General features: G+C 52.0%; 1 protein-coding gene across 1 annotated transcript in view; it reads right to left on the minus strand.

The window, feature by feature from the left end:
• Nucleotides 1-4,722, minus strand: part of RD3 (retinal degeneration 3) — a 21,173-nt gene extending 16,451 nt beyond the window's left edge. Inside the window, exon 1 of the mRNA XM_011938423.1 lies at nt 4,611-4,722. The gene's annotated coding sequence lies outside the window, so the exon portion shown is untranslated. The remainder of the gene's footprint in view (nt 1-4,610) is intronic.
• Between the last annotated feature and the right edge of the window lie 418 nt (nt 4,723-5,140).

Raw genomic sequence — 5,140 nt, forward strand, 5'->3', positions numbered from 1 at the left:
AAAAAAAAAAAAAAAAAAAAAAAAAAAAAGACTGAGAATGAGCCCCCACCTGAACAGACCCTCTCACAGGATAATGTACAAGTTCATTTTTGATCCCTGCCCCATTCATTCTCCCTAGTAATCCTCTCACCAGAACTGCTCTTCTCCCCCTCCCATAACTTGCTTTGCCAGGGTGGTAGGTATATAAGCTACCGAACCCCAGTGTGGGGTGAGCAGTTCCTCTGTGATTCTCCCCATGTATGCATTCGTGATAAATGTGCACGCCTTTTCTCCAATTAATCAGCCTTTCTTGAGGTGATTTTTAAGTGAAGCTTCACAGGGCCAAGCCCTTGGCCCCTACAAGGGCAAATACGGCAAAATATTACCAATTGTTGTATCGGGGAATATTGATGGATATTGCATTTTTCTGCATGTTTATGCATATTCACAGTTTAAAAGTTGGAAAAACTCTACCTCAAAACTCACTTGTTCAGGAAGCCTTCCTGATTCACTCTACCTGACGGCCTGCGTTGTTTCTCGGGACTCCTCCTTGCAGTTCCTATTCTGCTCATTTCTGCTGCTGTGCCTTTCTCCACCCACTAGCCTGGGCATTGAGGTCTTGCACAGTGGTGTGTGCGGGGAGGGCCTCGGGCCTGGAGACTGAAGCGCAGGGCTGAGTTCTCATCTGGTCACTCCCTCAGCAAACACGGGGGAGTGTGTGACCTGCCTGTCGCTGTGTTAGGTGCTGGGACTCCCTCAAGGAGTGTACACTCAAGAGAGGGAGGAAAACAAGCAGACAGGCAATTGCAATGCCGCGAAAGGCACAGCTCTCCTGAATGGAAGGGGACTCCTGGGCCTCAGCTGTATAATTAGCGCAGGGTGTGCCCAGGAAGTACCTGCTTACTATTCTCTGCATAATCACTACAGCTCATTAACCAGTGAGGCCTTGGTTTCTGCATTTATAAAATGGTGCTCAGATGCCAGCTCAGCCCACTCCACAGGGTTCCTTTGAGACTCAGGTGGGAGACACTATATGAAAACATTTGGTAAACTATAAAAATCCTATGCAGTGATCAGGGGTTGTAATTCTTACGACACAATCAGGTGGCTAAAAAGTTCACCTGGAGGCCGCGCACGGTGGCTCACGACTGTAATTTCAGCACTTTGGGAGGCTGAGGCAGGCAGATCACTTGAGGCCAGGAATTTGAGACCAGCCTGGCCAATATGGTGAAACCCCATCTCTACTAAAAATACAAAAATTAGTCAGGTGTGGCGGTGGGCGCCTGTAATCCAGCTACTCAGGAGGTTGAGGCATGAGAATTGCTTGAACCCGGGAGGTGGAGGCTGCAGTGAGCCAAGATGGTGCCATTGCACTCCAGCCTAGGCGACAGAACAAGACTCTGTCAAAAACAAACAAACAAACAAAAAAATACCCCACCTGGAAAGAGGTATTGAAAGCTCTGTAGAGAGGAGACAGATGACCAAATCCAATGACGACACAAAACGAGAAGAAAAGAAATGAAAGCCAGCTAGGAGCATGGGCTGGGCCCTGCTTGTTAAGACCCCTATCCACCTTGGGGTCCTCGGTAAGAATCTTTGGGCTGCATTTCCCTCCTTTGTCTGGGAGCCAGCGTGGGGACAGAGTTGCTGCTGTTCATTGACACATACAGGCCTTCTGTTCCCTCTCCCCATATTCCCTCCGCAGAGTCTGGGGCCTGGGGTCCAGTACCCTCCCCACTCTCACCCCCACTCACCACCTCCACTGCTTTTGACCTCAGATACATGCTGGGCGGCCTGGCTGCACCCCCACTCCGCCTCTGCTTGATCACCAGCTCAGGTGGAGCAGGCTGGGCTTGGGGAGACAGCGCAGCCTTCAGCAGAGAAAACCTGAATTCAGTTCCTACGCCCTTCCCCTCCCGCGTAGCTGCCTGTGTTCAAGTCACCTTCATGGCCCCAAGCCTCAGTTTCCCCAATCTATAAGGGAATAATAAAGGTACCTACTTCAAGTTACTGTGAAAATCAAATGAGGTCATGTCTGTGTAAATGTTTTATTTTTATAAACTAACAACGAGCTGGTTCACCTAGATCAGTGGCTACCATTGTCGCTTAGTACAGATTCTTACCCTGGGGTCCTAGGGAAAATTCAGAGATTTATGAACTTGGGTGGGGAAAAAAGTCATCTTTATTTTCACTAACCTTTGACTGAAATGTGGTATTTCCTTTAGTTATGAATGAGGGCCATGGACCACAGTAGTATCAGTAGCCCCGTGGCTTTATCTCCAGCAGAAATCACAGATTTTTCACAAAACGCTTTAAAGTTGTTATTCTTGAATTATCAGGTATGCTCATCGCTGCTATGAAATTGTAGCATTTATTAGACTTGCTACTAGGTTTTATAATCTCACATGTTGATAGGGAAGCACACAGATTACCGTATCACAGATCGTTTTTTCTTTCTTTTTGATAGCTGCATTTCAGTAGAGTTCATTTCCTTTGTAACCCAGTGAATTTACTTTTATGCATGTAAAGCATTTTTCTGAGAATGTGTCCACAGGCTTCACAGACTCCCAAAGTGGGCACAGAAAGTAAAGGATCTCCTGGCTTGGTGCAAGCTTGACCCCAACTTTATTCCTGGCCTTCCCCGTCCCTGGCTTCTGGTCACCACGCTGGGAGAACTGAGCCTCCCTGTTTCAAGAGAAGGCCCAGGTGGTGCGGCCTCGGGTTTACAGAGCAGAGCAGATGATAGGGAAGCCCTCGCATGTTCTGTCTCTGCCTTCTGGCATCACTCACCCACGCCCGTTATCTTCCATTCTCTGATCTTCTCTTTCCTCTTTCCTTTCCCCTTCAATACCTCTTCCACCCCCACACTCTCGGAGCCTTCCTTTCAGCCTATTTTTGAACATCCCTGAGGATAGTGTGTTTTCTGTGGCTCCCTGAGAGGCGCCACTACCAGCTGTGGCTCGTTAGCTGTGCTGGAAGAACTCTCCCGTTGTGCCTCAAGGGCAAGAGAAGTCTCTGGTTCCAGTTGGCACTCGGAGGGGGACCAGGGATGTCTCAATGGTGGGAACAATGGGGATTGTGACCTTGGAGCTGGAAGCAGAGCTCTGACCCCCTGCAGGAGGGATCAGAGTGTCCTCACCTCTGGTGAGAACTGAGGCCCTGCGCTGGCCCCAGTCAAACAGTGAGGGCATGCAGACTTTGCCCAGGAAGGCTAATTTCTCAATGCAAAGGGAGCTATGGCCAGGAGACCTGGCCCGGGTCCTCCACCTCGGAAGCTGAGCTGGGCATCTGCAGGCCAGGGCGAGGGGCTGCCCTGTGTGACCCACCAGGCCCAGGCATGGAGCAGCACCTGAGTCAGGCTGTCCCAGAGCACCGGCTGTTTCACTGCATGGGTAGCCTGGCTCTGCTGACGCCAGACCCTCAGTCTGGGCAGAGACTTCTCAGTGGAGGCAGAGAGTAGGTGCTTCTCTGGCGAATCTTCCTCCCAGCCCTGTGTTTGATAAAGCCCAAGTCCAACTTTACAGATTGCAAATTGACCTTATTTCTCTTTGGCATTGTAGAAAAATAACCTGTAATCCACCAAGCCAGGTATGAGTGGGCCTGACCTGTGGATCCTCTGCCCACCTGACAGACATCTGCTTGTTTGTCAGGAACCCCTCAAGATACAACTCCTCCCAGCAGCCAGCCCCTCACTGCCACCCACCCATGGAGCACTGATCCCAGTCACCAGGGCCTGGCCCAAGGGCCCATCACCACAGCATCTAGCAAACACGTTTCTCACGTTTTTGGTTGTATTTATCTCTCCCTGACCTAGCTATGAACTCTGCAAGGGCGAGAGGTATGTGGGTTGAATCTGCTGCACACGGTAGCACTTGATAAGCGGTTCCTGAATGAATGAGTGAATGGCAGCCAGTCCTCCCCATTCTGAGGCAGAGGTGCAGCCAGAAGAGGGCATGTACACAGGTCTGACTGACCACAGTGGGAGAGGACTGACCCTCATCCCTCAGTTGCAGCTCGTCTTTCCTTCTAGGCCTGATCTTCTCCCTGGTGCCCCACCCTGCACCAATCTGTCTGGGCCTGCTCTCCTGGGCATGTTATCGGTGATGCACAGACTGTTCCATGGTCAAGGGCACTGAGACACATCCATCACCCTCGTGCCCTGGGTGCTGCTGCATCCCTAGAGCCTGACTCCGTGCCCTAGACTTGGTAGGTGCTTGAATCACAGTTTGCAAACTGATGCAAGAGTCTCTGATTTGGGTTTCACTTTCCTTCCCCCTGCCTGCGTCCATTCTATAAAGGCAGAAGGGAACCTGCTGGAGCTGGGTCCTCCCCGCGAGGCTTGCAGTTCCAGAACAGGCGGAAGCGATGGCTTCCCACAGGTTTACAAAACAAGGAGAAGGCTATAGCCCCGAGGATGCTGTAGAAACCTCATCGGTTCCAACTCCTGTGGAACTGATGAGGACTGAAGGGGCCTCACTGTGGCCATCTGGGTCCTGGAGGTGGGCAGCTTTCTAGGCTCCCCAGCCTGCCACACCCCCTGAGGCCACCCAACCCAGCTCCAAACCTCGGCCCTAACTTCCAAAGGTGCGGCTGCGCCAGGGTGCGGGTGGGTGGGGAGACCTCCGTCTTACCTCTGAGGTCAGCCTCTTGCAGCAGGGGGCCTGCGCTCTGCTTCCAGTCTAGGAGAAGAGAGGGTCTGGATATTTTCAGGAGAAAAAAAGAAAGTTGAGCAGCCACAGCAGGGCTTTTCTGCTGCTGCCCACTGGACTCAGGATTTTGCTTCTCTTTGGGTCTCTGAGAAGTTTTACCAAGAGAAGAGACAGGAGGAGAGATCCAGCCTGGGCTGTTGCTTGCGGTGTGTGTGTGCGTGTGTGTGTGTGTGTCCCGCGAGGCTGGAGCCACAGCTTCCCTGATGAACCATGGAGGCGGGCCAGCTCCTGAGCTGTGGTTGCCCTGGAGACCCACCTAAGCCTCTTTGCCTGGAGCAGCATTATCTGTAGAGGGAGTGGCTGATCCGACACAAAAGCCTGAGGCAACCCAGGCCCAGGCAGTGAGGGAGCACTTGTGTCCAGATGGCATTCTGGCCCCTTCCTCCTCCAGCCGGTGCTCAGTGTGGCACAAACTGGGCAAGACCATGCTCACCCAACCCTCTGCTGAGCCC

Source organism: Colobus angolensis, unplaced genomic scaffold (assembly GCF_000951035.1).
Source record: "Colobus angolensis palliatus isolate OR3802 unplaced genomic scaffold, Cang.pa_1.0 Scaffold100, whole genome shotgun sequence".
NCBI classification, from domain to species: domain Eukaryota; kingdom Metazoa; phylum Chordata; class Mammalia; order Primates; family Cercopithecidae; genus Colobus; species Colobus angolensis.